This window comes from Rhipicephalus microplus, chromosome 7 (assembly GCF_043290135.1).
Source record: "Rhipicephalus microplus isolate Deutch F79 chromosome 7, USDA_Rmic, whole genome shotgun sequence".
NCBI classification, from domain to species: domain Eukaryota; kingdom Metazoa; phylum Arthropoda; class Arachnida; order Ixodida; family Ixodidae; genus Rhipicephalus; species Rhipicephalus microplus.
The window spans coordinates 107,095,157-107,111,274 of NC_134706.1; the positions used below are offsets into that span (position 1 = coordinate 107,095,157).

The window sequence follows — 16,118 nt, forward strand, 5'->3', positions numbered from 1 at the left end:
CGAACAACTTTTTTTTAACTTTCTGCCCATGTTTCGAATTGTTCATAGGCTGACCTAAGCCACATATACTGCAGCACCTGAAACAAATTGGATTGACGGTGACATCTGTTCGGACTACATTGTCTTTGCGCAATGAGGGAGTAGTTTATAAAGCGCCATAGCGATCAATTTTTAACACTTCTTTCATCTCGCTGCACTGAACTTTCTGACTTCAAGTAGACAAAATTTATGTATGCAGCTGTTGCTTTAACGCCACTTTATGAATAGACTATCGAAACTCTTATTTCTAGAACAGGCCAGTACGTTTCTCGGAGATACTGTGCAAGAATGTGCAGCTTGCTCTTCATCCACCTATTACTTTTCTATGCTTTGCTGGGTTACATACCAGCCCATACTAAGGCTAGTTATGAAGAAAACGGGTTATTTATGTTCGACACTTCCTTGAAAAAACGCGTTGAAGTAAGTGAACGAAGGAATCGGCGGGGCAGATGGGTAAGTTTTGCGTAGTTGCGTTCATTTCTTTTTTATCAACGTGTCCACATCTGCTAACATCTTGGAGAATACTCCAGTAGTGTGAACAAATATTGTGGTTTCATAGCCTCTTGGCCTAATACATTTTAACGAAAGCTGCTTATTTTAACGAGGTTTTTATATTTTTATTGTGTGCATAGGTGGCACACCATAATTCGAGGAAAAGCCTGAATACCAAATGGACCACCTAAAGAGACACAAACTGTTAATGAGGTATTGAAAATTACCAAAATAATTATTTTACTTTGATGGGTGATATTTACGAAACCTTTTGCGGCTATTGGATGTACGCATTTGAAGAAATAAGCAAGAACATACCAACACACAAATTGCTCTAACGCCATCATTCGGCTTGGTTTATTATAGTGGTAGCGATTATATGAACCCCCTCGACCAGTTTTTGCCGTTGGCGTTGGCCTCGAGTTCTGAGGAAAGCATTATTTGGTAATAACAACCAATGCATATTGTGTTGTACCTGCAAATCAAAGATTGCGAGTGCTGGCGACAACCATGGTTGCAACTGGCCATCGTTGATATCAGCCCGCCATCTATGTTGCACGGAAGGGCACGCAACATCAACCAGTGTGCGAGTCCTCCCGTTCATTGATTATTAGGCAGAAAGAACAATATTTCCTAATGATCACGTAGGGACGTTGGAAGGTGAGGAGAGGGCAGCGTCGCAGGAAAAACGTAGTCGCTGTAAGGCAGGCTATTTCGACAAACTCCAGGAAACTTTTTGAACTCGCTGTGCTTCCAAGGCTAAATTCCACTTTGAACAATTTAAAGCATGCAAACTGATTCGGTTTGAAGAGCAGCCCTACTCTCTTAAAACATTGTATTTTTGATTTATGCGAGATGGGCTTGAAGACAGAAGCCGCAACATTTACTTTTCATGACATTCTTATGTAATGAATGCTGTCGCATTCAATACATTGCTTTTAGAGAAACGGTGGTTGTTTTATTCAGGAAAGCTATTTTTGTGACACACAAAGCAACCGATGGGCATGAAACACACAATAGATTGATTGATTTTTTTTTTCTCAGAACACATATGATGAAAGGCGAAAGGCAAAGCCATTCAATAAATGCTTGAGGATTCTTTCGCCCACGCACGGGGTGCGGCGGCTGCCTTGATTATATCGTTTGTGAAACTTCTTTGTGTCACTATTTAGCTGCGCGGAAGCAAAAAAGCAATTTATTGAGGCTAATAACTCTGTTCATTCACTGCATGCCTCTCTTTGATTTCGCCAGCACACGCACTGTACTTAACATTAAACCAAGTAGGCTAAGTGCAAATCGTGGCAACACTTACGCACAACACTTACGCACAATTTTATGACGGGTTCTGTGAAAACTGGATAGTCGATTCATGTAGAAGCTGAATGTTTTTCTCGTCAGTTTATTTCTTTACAGTGCTTCGTCACATATCTCTGAATAACCTAAATCGGCTACTTGGCAGGATAAAATCCCGAGAAACGCATATATCATGTTCACAAATCAGAACAAGTTTTTCAAGACCTGCACAAGTGATTATTTCTCAATTATTTGAGCGAGTTGGAACATTTTTGCCGGTGCGTTTCCGTCCATATCCTTACTAGGACCCAGCCGGTCCGTCAAAGAAATTTATTTGGGTCTGAGAAGACGAGAATGGCCCCGTCAGGTGGTAACATCTGGGGGCCCCACCGACGATGGCGCCGGGAGGTTCAGGCTCTCGGCGACTTCATCGAGCTGCCTGGACAGCCCTTAGCTGCTGGTCCTTAGCGGAGCTGGTGATGAGCTGGAGCCAATCTTTCTCAGTAGAGGGAGACCTCGGACCATCGCGAAAGGCGTAAAACTGTAACAGCATGTGTTCAATGTAGCAACTTGGATCACCACAGTGTGCAGAGCATGGGGGTATTCCGTCAAAAAATTTGGTGAAATAGACGGAGATGGATATGTGTTCGTCTGTGATATTCGCGGGGTGATAGCCTGCGGTCTGTTTAAGTGTGAGTGTGGAAGTGGAAACTTCCAACACCCCAGCTGATAGTGCTTGCAGACGTCGTTAAAACTGAGACGAGGATTTTTTTGCCCCTGACCTCCTTCGGCCTCCGAGTGCCCACTTCCGCTACGGAAAGTGATACCTAGCGCTGGAAGTTTGGAAGTTCACTGGCGTTAGGGATGGTTTCGTTTGTTTGCACGTGACCAGGGAACCAAATTAGGTTCTTTTTACATGCACAAGATGCAGAGGAACGAATGCGAGCGGCTTCATTCCACACCGAGTTTTTTTATGAATGCTCTTGTAGCGTCTCGCGAGTCCGTGAAAATAGTAGAACGGTTTGTAGTGGCCATCGCGTTGCCCACTGTCACCTCTTCGGCATTGCTGGCATCCAAGTTATTAGGTTTTAGTGATGTCAGCAGCTCCTTCCATAAAGATGAAGCTGCTGAAACAAAGCGATCGGAAGCTGCATATTGCGCTGAATCAACGAAGGAGAGGCTGGCCTTAATCGTAGGTGCTGTGCGAACAAGGGCTTCAGCCTTTTCTTTGCGTTTGCACCACCATCTTCTAAAACAGCACCCTGATAAGCCTGTCGCAAGGGCATTGTTGGCTCCTCGTTATCGTGGTCGACGAACGCGTCGCCGTGACAGAGACTCATTTTACAAGTGAACAGTTGGTTCTGTATAGTGGGCGAACGTTTAAATTGTCGAGGACATGCGGATAGTTTGTTAAGTTCTTCGCGCGGTGCCCATAAGACCCCAAAACACATTTAGATGTGTCCTACATTGATAGCGCAGCGAGAGCCGCTCACAAAAAATATGAACTTAAATTACAAACTAAATATTACAAACCAAATAGATAATAAATATATGAATGCCACAGAGCTATTATGCATGACTGGAGGAAAATTTTTAAGGACTTGTTCGTTTGTTCCCACAACCTTACTGAAAGTGAATCTACTTTATTTACTGCAGTTTACTTTGTAGTGCAGTAATTACAACAGAAGTTTGACACAGCTATTCGACCAAAAAAGCAGACTGCCTCAGGCAGATACCTAGCATGCCGGGTTTTCCTTCACTGCTGCGAGTGACACTGGCTACCACTTCATCGTTTTGCATTCACTAAATGTCCAATAAAGGGGACGAGAGGAAGGTTTGCTGGTTTGGCATCCGTCAGTGGCAGGTTTTCTTTTGGCCACTTTATTTTCGTTTAAGTTTAGGTGACGCTTACTAAAAAAGAGTTGAGACACTGCAATTACCCTTTTTTATTATCTGTTTGCTTTTACTGAAACGCTGACGACTGCGTTTTAGTGCCTATTGGTTTCTGCGACAGCCTAAATGTGCTAGTACAACAAGGCCGCACGCCTTGTGGTACTCTGTTTCGTGCGAAACAGTGAGCCGTAATTGCCCAAATTGTATTTTTCATTTAAGCCAAGCGTTACGTGGTATATCGACGCTTTTTCGTAAGTACAACTGCTGTGTGCACGTCGCGGCCTTACCAGTCCTGTTCATTATAATCAATATATCACCATAAGCCTGAACTCCTCCACTGTGAGACTAAGGCCTTTCACATGTTCCATTATTAAACTAGGTCCTGTTCTTTCTTCATACCCGCAAACCTTATACCCCCAAAGTGCTTAAGTTCCAGCAAATACGTTAGCATTATCGAAGAGAATTGCACATTGCGGTTCAACACTCACACACGCTAGAAAAATAAAAAAGTTGGAGAAGAAGCTTTTGTGAAGACAGACCACGAGAGGGGTGCTTTGCAGCGCTAAAACAATAAAACTAGACCTATGTGCAATAGAAGCTGATAGCCACACAATGGTACAGCAGATAAAAACACTCAGCAAGTATCATTGGGAGCTTTATTTTGGCGTGAACAAAGCAAATGAAGATTTTATGTATTCAAATCTTGTCCTAACGAAAAACACAGATCTAGATGAAAATTTTAGCGAAACTGAGAGCATGGTTGTTTCCATTCATTTTTTAGTAGTGGCTCGTTTTTTTTTATTTTAAGACTTATAACCACTATTTCTGTTTTCCCGCAGTATTTATGCAAAGAATCTTCCGCATAAGTGTAGCGAATACTTATTTTTATAGTTAACACAATCTGGATGTCTTTTTGCCAATTGAGAAAAATGCCATGATGTCCCTAACTTGGCAAGCTTTTCTCATTGAGGCCATGTTGGCTATTTATTCTTTTTTTCACTTTTCAAGAACAGCATAAAAAAATGTGAATGTTATTTGCAATAATACCTAATAAAGCCAGCAGAAACAAATTTAGACACAACCTGTTTTAGCGTTAAACACGACCGGCAAATTTGAAAACATTTTGGTGAAAAAACATGATGCCTACGCCGTCACCTTCAAATCTTTTTTTGATGTGTTGGTAGCTTCTCTTTTAAAATAAAATGTGTGTTTCTGTGTACATTTATGTGCTCAAGTAACATATAGAAGTCCCAGATAAAACCAAAATACCGACCGAACATGTATGTTCGGTCATCCGCGATATCACCCTGAGTTCGATTTTCTCTGGAATGAAAGGTATATAACTATTCGTCTGATTTACATATTTCTCAACCTTTCAGTCATTGACAACGCTAAATTGCTCAGCCCACAGCCAATGTCGCCAACGCTACAAATCCTGTGAAAACACCGCTTAATTGATGCTGCGGTAATAACACAGCAGTTTTCATAATCGTTATGACAGCACATAATAGCTGCTTCTTCCACTTTACGGTTGCCATCTTGTTGAAAAAAATGGAGTGGAAATTCATTGAGGGCCAACTTTGACTAGGAAAACCTTCTCGATAGACTGGCAGGTGCACCAGTAAGTATTAATGAAAGAATGAGTGAAAGCTGTGATGGCGAGCCAAAGTTTCTAATGAGTCTGTCAGGCGCCACGCTCGTCATACTCCAGAGGACTTTTTCGTGCATAGCGTGACATTTTCAAGCAAAGAAACTTTCCAACTGTATTGCCATATGACGCACGATACTCAGAAAAAAGTAATAATGGTAGAGGTAACAAATACTGGTGCATGTATTGTGTCTGATACGATAATTTCTTATTGTACACATTAGGACACTTTCATTGATCTGTTAGTTTATCGTTATAGAATTATAACCTAAGTGACGCTAGACGCGGGAGACGTGGCCTTGCTCAAATACCATGTTTATTCCATATTCACTTCTCTCTCATCTTCTGCCTCTACTATCGGTCACTGCCTTTCTATGTCAATGGATTCGCACTCCCCCCGGAAGTATGCACGTGTTACAAGCAACAAAACACAAATAACCAAGTTTTTAAGCGTAAAGCGTTCAAACACGAAGTAGTTCCTTGTGACAAGGCAGCTCTGTGAACTGGCACGCACAAATTCACAGGAGAGGGTAGCATTCTAATTACATCAGCAAGAACTCTGGTGGGCGAGGCTGGCTATTGCGTTCGGGACAGCATAAGTATGCTCTGAGCGTAGAAACTGAAGAAATAGCTGCCATTCTTGTAACAAATGGACGACGCTGGAAGGCTTCGGAGTTTCTGTAGATCGGTCTTCATAGGCTTTGTTTCTTTCCTGCGTGCGTGATGGTAGTCGTAAACTGATGGGATGGTGTCTGAATTTTCCTGAGGTAGAACTGGTGACTTCTTCTCTTGCTCTGTGTTTTCTGAGGTTTCGGAGCTGTATTCTTAGGCACAGTCTTAATCTTTTGTGCCAAATAAGTTTCTGGCGTCGATCCCTTATGCGAAGATGCTTCACGTCTTGAATTTTTTTAAGAGACTTGCTTTGTCTCAACGTCCTTGATGGTGTATTCATTGGACTGTATGCGTTTCTGGGACTTGATTTTGCTGGCATTGCTGATGTTGCCGTGGAACGCGTTGGGGTGGGAGCCCTCCTTGAAAATCGCGCCGGTTTTCTTGACAACTTCATGTGGTGTCCAGTCAGCAGCTGGTTGTCTGTGGGCTGTTGTCAGACAGTTCGAGCAATGAAGATAATGCCTCAGGATGGCAGAAAGCTCTTCGGAAAATCTTCTGCGCTGTTCACTACGAGGTCATCTTGCACCTGGCAGCGTGTGACGTTCGATGCGTCTAAGTCTTATGTTTTGCGTCGACTGTCGAGTTTGTTTGCACCGCACGGTGTAAGAGCATGGCTCGACAGAGTATTTTACCGATGTGTCAGCTCAAGCCTCATGAAGACGGCATCCTTATGACGCAACTGGTGAGTGTAAAATAGTGCTAGAAGAGCAGCGTAATGAAAAACCGAGTTGTAAACGACAGATGACAGGCGAAGAATGAAGGGCATTAGGTGGGTGAGCAACGTCGCGTGTCGTATTATGGAGCGAGGACTTGGAAAATACCGGCTTTCGGGAAGAGAAACCTGATGGAAAGTTATCTTCATTGAATAAAGATTGTGGACTTTGACGGCCGAGTGTGATCGCCTTCAGACGACTGGTAATGAGGAAGTCCTTGTCGTAGTCGTTAAAACGGGCAATCATTTCTTCTCCGGTCTTTTCCAACTATTCGTCGGTTTAGAATATGTGGGTGAGGTAAAATTTGAATGCCTCACAAGTAAATTAGTCGCTCAAGTTTGAAACCATCTCCCATTCCGACCAGGATGAAGCGGTGGCGTGGAGCTCGAATAGGTTGAACCATTCCCGTATGGGTTCGTCGTCCGCTGATTCGGTGTATTGTGGGATCTCAAGGTCTTCCAATGTTTCTGTCAAGGTGCTGGTCGCCTTGTATTCCTCGATGATTTGGTAGTGAATATATGGTCAGGGCGTCTAGTGGGGAACTGCGTCGATGATAAGCGACTGATGAAGGGACTGGAAGGTCTTCATCCTGTCGACTGGTGTGACGCTACGATGACCGGGAGACGTAGCCTGGCTCATATACTGTGTTTGTTGTTGCTCTTTTTTATCCTGGCGGAACCCATCATGGAAGATCGGCCATGAAATGAACGGTGCCTTGCAATTTAAAAGAAAATGTCCAGAATTCGGAAATGTTATTTTTATTGATTATGCTTGACTTCGATAACTTTTTTTATTACATTCTCACTTCTTCCTCATCCTCTGCCTCTGCCATCATTCAGTGCCTTCCTATGTCAAATATGGAGTAGTGGCGAACACAAATGCTCAAAAATGCTTCCTGAGTATTTGACAACTGCAACCCCTTTTGCTCGATTCGAATGAAATGCCTGTTATCACCCCAGGAGCTTTGTACGATGACCATTCGCTTTAGTGACTTCAAAATACCAACTGTAGGTTCATCAAACCGAATATTCACTACCATAAAAAACAGCGTTCGGCGCAGCAGAAACCGAGTTAAGCAACTAAACTGTACTTTTTTCGAAAAAAACAAACGTTTTATGGTCATTGAATTGGCACGCCTTAAGTGCGAGAATAGACGAAACTGTGCTCAGAGTGTTTCCGTACACTGCTTCTGGCAGACCTTGGCGATGTGATGCTAACTCTTGTCACTTTCTACTATATCCTACAGCTTCGGCCATATATTGATACAGAATTCGAAGATGCCGAACAACTTCTTCATTGCACTCTTGTTAGAATTTTTGATGAACTCTGCAAACAGATTCCAAATTTAATACCATACGGCGAAATTGAAGCCGGCGTTGGTTGTTTTGCCTCTCACACAACTGCATTGCATCGGTGGTTCTGCATGCACAAGCAGGTTCACAGCCACCACCGATAGATGAATGATTTGAGCGCCGCACGTATCATTTACACTAGCTGCTGAAGAGGGCTTCGTTGAATTCGTCTGAAAAATGAGCCTCTGTGCACAAATTAAGTTCGATCAACCGATATATTCACTTTTTCAAAGTTCAGTTTTCTCGAACATATTTGCAATGGTTGCCTAGAAAGACCGCCACGATTTTGTTTTCCTCTTTAAATGATTTAATTGTTTCACCGACATTTTATTGAGTGAACGTTCACTTTACTTTTTCGCCGAAGTACATAGTTGCGCAATAGTTTAACCAGACAAGCCCCCATACATTGCACTGTTAGACGTTTCTCCTTGTCTTCATTACCTAATGTAGTCCCGCAGGGTTCTTCCAGTGGTTATGGTACTGAACTTCGATCCGAAGTTTCTGAGGTCGAATACCAGCCGCAGCCACAATAGCTTGATGTTTGCGAAGTTCTACAGGTTCGCGTAATTAGCAATTTAGTAATAGCATATGAATAAATTATCTGGAGCACTTTACTATGGCATTCCTTCACAGTTTCATAGAGTATAGCTTAGCAAGAGCATGCAAAATGGTAATAAAAGTGACGAGTACTGATGATACTGTGCGGTGAATAAAAACGAGAGAAAAGAGCATGCTTGGTGATGGAACATAGCATGACCATGAAAAAGGACCATATAGGTCTTAGTACAGCATAGGAATGTGTTTCAGTATAGTATTCCAAGCATGGTGCAAAATGTCATCAACGTTTATGTACAAGAAAAGGTTAATTGGAGATGGTGAACATAGCATAGCCACAAGTATGTATCGCGTAGACCAATGGGGACAAAGTGAAGGGAGGGGGAAGATGATTGATGTCAGGGGCAGAAGGACAGGAAGTTGCTTAGAACAGCACCACTACCGCTGCTCATTCAGTCTTGGCCCAACTAGTGCTAAGATGTTCCAATTTTTTGTTTAAAGTTTGTTGAGAGTCCATGCTCTGCCCAGCCTTTTGGCCAGCTGGTTGGTTGTCATCTTATTACAATACTTTTTCATGAATGTAAGCCCGTAATTTTCCTAAGGCAACGTGTACATAAAAATGCATAAATTTTTAAAGACATGCATATCTGCCGGCCCCAAGAGTTCGTAAGTGGCACGCTTACCCACGTGTAAGTATTCATACAATACTTCTTGCACGAAAGCATGTGCAGCTATAAACGTCTGTCACAAAATATGTCATCAACATCAGCCTAACTGTGTCTACTGCAGGACAAAGGCCTCTCCTATGTGCCGCCAACCAACTCAGTCCTGGGCTTGCTGCTGCCACTTTATACCCGCCAACTTCCCAATCTCATCTGCCCACCTAACCTTCTGTCTACCCTTACCCTGCTTGCCATCTCCTAGAATAGCATCTGTTATTTTTAATGACCAGCGGTTATCTCGACTTTCCGCTACGTGCCCTGCCAATGGCTATTTCTTATTTAATTTGACTATGTTGTCTTTCATACCCATTTGTTCCCGGGTACATGCTGCTCTCTTCTTGTCCTATAAGGTTACATTATTATTACCTTTCTATTGCTCGCTGCGTCGTCATCAACTTAAGTTGATCCCTCTTTGTAATATTCCAGACTTCTGCTCCGTAGCTTAGCACCGGTAAAATGCAGCTGTTGCGTACATCCTTCTTGAGAAATAGTGGCAATCTACATTTGGTGATTTGAAAATGCCTACTGAAAATTATCCACCCGATTTCTATTTTTATAATTACTTCAATAACATGGTACGGCTTGTCGTTACTACCTACACTAAGTAGATGTGCTCCTTTACGACTTCAAGAGTACTGTTACCTATCTGAAAACACTGTTTTCTTTGAAAGTTGTCGTAGATTACCTTCGTCTTTTGCAGATTAATTTTTAGACCTACCTTTATGCTCTGCTTGTGTAATTTGGAATTCAATTGTGGCAATTCATGCCTTTCGCTACTCTTCTATGAAATGTCATCAGCGAAGCACAAGCTACTAAGCTTACTCTGCATTAACTAGATTGCTTACAGCGCTATCCAATATATTATCACCCAATGGCAGTTTGCATGCATATCAGTGGGACAGTGCCATCTATTGAATGATAAGGGACAGGCTACCTAGGGGGACGCTGTATTGAGCGCCGCCGATCATTGACCGACCAGGTGACGCTATAGGAACCTTCACCCCTAAAAAAAGTGAAGGCCTGTATGCTCGTTAGGTCATCCCACCACGCCCACCCCACTAACTCGCTTACTGACGCCACTGAGTAATGAATATTGGCGGAGCAAGAATGCGATTTCGTAGAAATGTGTGAATAGGCTTCAGTGTAATCATCAGCCCACGTAAGACTGATAGAAACGCTTAATATGAGTAGATAAGAACATAGGTAGGCTGTACAAAATGAACCTCGTTCAGAGTTCCGCAATAAGTATATCTTGCGCTTAGGGCACTGTCTGACTCAGACTCATCAATTTTCGCTAAACTGCCCTGATTCGGATGCGCCACTCTATCTGAGTCTGAATTAGTTGACCGGAGTTGATTCAAGAAAAAAACTTGTGGCCATTGTGAAATAAATCTTTAGGCATACAATCAATGTATGTTAAATTGAAGTGGCAGCTACCGTATTTAGTAAAAGAGTGCTAACAAGTTTCTGCCAATTATTTTCAGAACAGAGATATCGGCGAAAGATGCACTATGAACAGTGATTGCCAACCGGATCTATGTTGTGTGTGGCAACGTCAAGCACCAAGATGTCAATTGCAGGCGGAAATGGGAGAACGCTGCGGTTTTTTTCTATTTGGGAGAAGCATTTACATTGGCCATTGTGGTTGTGCAGTTTGGGGCGGTAAGCGAGTATCTATTATATATTATGACACACAGAACATTGTTATGCGTGGACTAAGTGGGACACTGGGCTTGCTCTCATGTGAAGACATACCTCCATGGCGGACTAGTGTGCGCAACACTTTGCCGAGAACACGATTTAGAGATTCGGCGTAATTAAGCGTTATCTATGTTAGAGTGCAAAAATTCACGTGAAAGTGGCTTCCATTATTCAACTACCGCACAAAATCGCAATCTCGTTTATTTCTCTTCGGTAACCACACATCACATGAAGTTATGTTAAATATACTATACTAATAGCCTACAAATATTACTGACCATAAATAGGAAAGTTTGTCTGAACAGAGATCACAGTTTTTGATAACTGCTTCGCTGTTCCAATGCGTCATTCCTTTTGGTGTATTTTGATTAATTTATTGAAGCTCTGCTCTCAGTGTACATTAACACCCTCCTTAAATGTGCAGACAGAGTTAGAACACAGAAAGGGGGCGGTAAGCTAGGAGGCCTAGCACATGGGTGTCAGTTCTACTGCCCTAAACTGTAGATAACAAAATTCATAATATTAATAAATAACAGTGAAGATAATTTATTATATTAGGCTATCGGGTGTGCTTGAGTGGTCACTGCGAATTTCAACATGTAATATTCTATTTTGGTGCAAAGAACCAAATAGAAAGTCTTTCCTTTCCTTCGATGGAATAACTTTCTGTATTTGAAAAAAAAAAAACTTCGAATGACAAGACAGGTCCGCATATCGTGAATGTCAATCTACGCTACAGTGGAAAAGGTCACGTGTCCCGGCTGTTTACGCTAATCTAATTGTGTTACTTTGAGCGTTTTGGCAGGCTGAAGCTGGTAATTTTTTTCTGTGTTTTTATCCGTCAATTTTAACATGCAACATGCAAAATAACGCTGCTCTGCCGCCTACGTCGAATATTGTGGTTTGCACCTTGAACATTTGATTGCACTATCTAATTGAAGAACTAGACAATCTATTTCTTCAATTTTTACTTATATATTTAGGAGCCCTAAAGGCCAAATGGTATTGAAAATGGATGAAGCTAAAATACATTAGTTATACGGAATAAAATGTCAAGGCCCGTTGGAATTACGTCGAAACACTGAATGGAATAACAAGTTGGAGAATTAGAAGCGTAACGAAGAATAAATACTATAAATGTAGTTTGTGGTGTCGACCGCAATATGCTTGTCCTTAAAACCACACTTATCTCAAGCGAATATTGTCTTTTAGTATATGATCATTAGATGTAAATGATTCTCTAAAGTGTAAGGTAATATATGACTAGAAAAGCATCTGGTCGGCTAACCTACGATTGAGTGGTGGGTAATAGTACATATTTACAGGAGATGAGTGAGGGGAAAAACAAGAAAGAAAGGAATTATTACTGGACTGGTGAGCTCGCAGACTGGTCAGAAAACCAGACAAGCTCTGCGTCGTGATAGTTCGGAAATACTATGCAATGGTTACGTTTCATGGAGTCAAATGCGGCCTTATCTAACTGGCTTCATGTAATACCATCAGTGACCTATTTATCAAGGCAAAAGCTGTAGGTGGTGCGCTCAGGAATCTCAGACAATTTTCACGAAAACTTCTAAATTTCAAAGCATGAAAATTACGCGTTCACTAGAAAGGAGCAGCGCATTCACTAAAAAGGCAATAGCATAAGGAAGCAAATAAACAGCGAAATAAAGGTATCATTTTATTGAAACTAAATGAAAAGTGCCGAAACATTGACTACGACAAAACACTCAAGAATTAACTCTGTGCCCATCGCCATCTGGATCACTATAATTGCTTGATGAAGTCTGAAATAGATTCTAACAGGTAATGTTCGAATGTGAACAATTTAGCAGCAACTGCTCACGAACTGTGGCAAAACAGCTGCAGAATCCCTCCCGATAGCGTGAAATTCCAAGGCACCTAAGTAAGTGCATCGCTAACCTAATACTTCGTTATCAATTACATTGACCCTTACGCGCTCTTCAGCCATAGACGCTCGAGTTCAGTCACACTCAGGTTGGTTTTAATTTTCCCTATTGTTAATGTCTACTCGCGCGTTGTGTGTTATTTGCAAGTGTAAGCGTTCGATAGCCGCCGGCTGTCACACTTAAGCAGACAGGATACACCTCGATTTTTGTCGTCACACTGATTGCACCAGTATAAAAAAAACGCCAGAGTGGTTTCTAACGGTGTAATGCGTGGTGCCAAAGGTTCAGTACAGTATGTTTCGGTGCTCCAGCAGTAACTGCATACATTTGCCGCACGGGTACGGCTGTCCATCTTTACAAACTTCAGCGGACAGCAGATACTATTGATGCGAAGCAGCTAAGGTCGACTCTCAACCCTAAATTCTGTGCGAGACCCCATCCGCTCTAGTTTCCGCTAGAGGTGCGCAATTGTTCGAGGAATACGCTGGAAGGCGCTGATGCGCACGCCATGATTCCAGGTTGAACAAGGCAGACAGTTCCTAATATAACATTACAGGAAACTTGGGCGCTATTGTCTATGAAAGATGTGACGCACGGTGCCTCAGCAAGCACGGGAATGATGGGTTCCACACGTATTTGTCTAATCTTAATACTTTTGGCCTGCTTCTGGCTCCGGTAGGTTCGTGTGGCTTGGAGCTGTTTTGTGACAAAACTAAAATCAGCAAATGTTTAGCGGTAGTGCTTCATCACCTTAATCTTTTAGGCTTACCATTTAGATTCGGGTCACGTAGTTCAAAAGGGTTCGTTCTTTCCTTCAAAACAAAACCGAAACACAGCAATAAACGAAGCCGCAACTACGATTTGTCGCCCGCAAGTGCGAACCCTACGCAAATCTGTGTACTACTAATCATTTACATGGTCGCTGAACGATCGCAGCCCCACAGTCCCCTCTAGTTAACATTCTATAAATTCTATGGCACGAGGTAGTCGCGCGAGATTGAGCCACTGGCGCGAAACGGCAGCGGCATCAAGCCTGTGTTAAACTTCGTGCAAGGAATGCTGAACAAAAAAAAAAAACGGAAACACTGATTTGAGAGACAAATGATTCTGACCGCCCTAATGAAATGCATTTGTGGAAACGCAGCGTCGCACCCAGCTGCTTCGCATGTAAATCTAGGTCCCTTTAAGATGTGTGTACCTTTCTGCGTGTGCGGTGTTCCACTGTGTTTGGACTAAAGCAAGAAATATTTTTTTCGCTAGCTGCAATGGCTACATTTTCCCATGTAAAGAAACTACGGAGGCATGAGCATGACGTTCTTAAGCATGAACCAACTAGACGAAATGGCGTAGCTGCTACAACTCATGCGACCTTTTTGTTGGCTTACGACAGTCGTTTGTCAAGGAAAACTGGTGACTGGCCTCACTTGGTGTAAAAGTTTCATCTTTGGCTTTTGCTCTACCTGCTTCACCCTTGCTGCTGAACTGTGGCTGCGTTTGTAATATAACTTACCGAAACAGTCCTGCCTCTTTTTTTCACTCTTCTAGCGCGCTGTATAGGAGGAAGATGCAGATAATAAGGATTTTGTACCTGCCACATTGCATCAGATACACGTCAAAGAAATTAATTTCTTCGTCATGTTCTGATATGTCAAGACGTTTCTATTTTACAACATTGTATTGATGCATTTGCTCACAGAAAATATCAACTGACAGAAACCTAAATGCTTATTTTATTCTTTCAAGGCTAACCTCAATGTTTTCTGATTAAAGAGCTGTTTTCACAGTGAAAAGTAAAGCAAATAAACATACGTGTGCTCTAAATAAAGCTATCAAGATGTTTCGTTTCTCGTTTCATTATTCTCGCATTGCATATTTCCACTTTTAACCACACAGGTTTTATTAAACATACACAATTTAATTGTGTCTGTGTAACCTAAAGCTTATGTATTTGTCTTTGATATGGTAGCCTCCACCAACTAGGTCACGATAGATTTATGAGTTTCACACTGGAACGCTTACTTTAAAGGGTTGCCTGAACCTCTGCACTTGTAAAGTTTATTAAAAAGACTAGTTTTATCAGTTATGCTTATTTATCTGAAACAAAATCTCTAACAAGTGTTTTGTGCTGTGCCCCGCCGCGGTGGCCTAGTGGCTAAGGTACTCGGCTGCTCACCCACAGGTCACAGGATCGAATTCCTGTGGCGGCGACAGCAATTTCAGTGGAGGCATAATTGCTGTAGGCCTGTGTGCCCAGAATTGGGTGCACGTAAAAGAAGCCTAGGTGGTCGAAGCATCCCGAGTCCTCCACTACAGCGTCTCTTTAATTATATTGCAGTTTTGGCACATTAAACCCCACATATCTTTTCAAGTAATTTACCCTGTATATTTCAACTGCGATCTTTGTGTAAAATAGCAGACAACCTTATAGTTCTCTGCGCTTAACATCCACAAAATCAGCATGCCACCACGTGCAAAATTCAAAGTTTCTGATTTTCCATCACTGCCTGATGGTGAACAGCATTTTTCTTTGCTACAACTTAATGAATAAAAGTGCCCTGAAAAAGGAACAGGTACGGCAATCATGTTTTCCTGTCTTATTAGTGAACCACCCTGTTAAGCTCAAACAACGCCCGCACTTTTGTGCTACTACAGCCTTTGAAAAATGCATGGAAGGGTGAACTTGTCAGGCGCACGTAAAATAATGAGCGATGCAGAAGTTCAGGATCCCTGACTTTCGCCCAAAAGGACAAAGATTTAATATCAGAGAAATTAATAGTGAAAATGACTTCACCAAATAAAAAAAATGTCTCTTATTCGAACTGTAATTACCGAAAATGCATATTTAGAAGCCAATTCATAGGGGCACTTCGGCTTTCGTCAAAATCATTCTTGTCAGTCGTACGCAGATGAAAAAATATAATTTTCCTGAGTGTGCCTGTAAGTACTTTAGTCGCTTTACAATCAACTCAGGTGGAACCTTAATCATAGTTTAGAAGTTCCTAAGAAAGAATCACCGTTTGCGAATCACAGACAAGTACACAATATTTTTTCTGTAGTACTTCAGCAAACATCTGATGACGGTGTCCTCAATGTTCTAGCGTATTTCAGAGAACTTACGCGTGTCTGGA

At 42.1% G+C, this 16,118-nt stretch overlaps 1 long non-coding RNA gene across 1 annotated transcript; it reads left to right on the plus strand.

The window, feature by feature from the left end:
- The first annotated feature begins 352 nt into the window (after positions 1-352).
- Positions 353-14,834, plus strand: LOC119179955 (uncharacterized). The gene is made up of 3 exons (XR_005110921.2): positions 353-492; positions 10,864-11,041; positions 14,536-14,834. It is a non-coding gene; the product is annotated as an uncharacterized LOC119179955 (long non-coding RNA).
- The last annotated feature ends 1,284 nt before the right edge of the window (positions 14,835-16,118 follow it).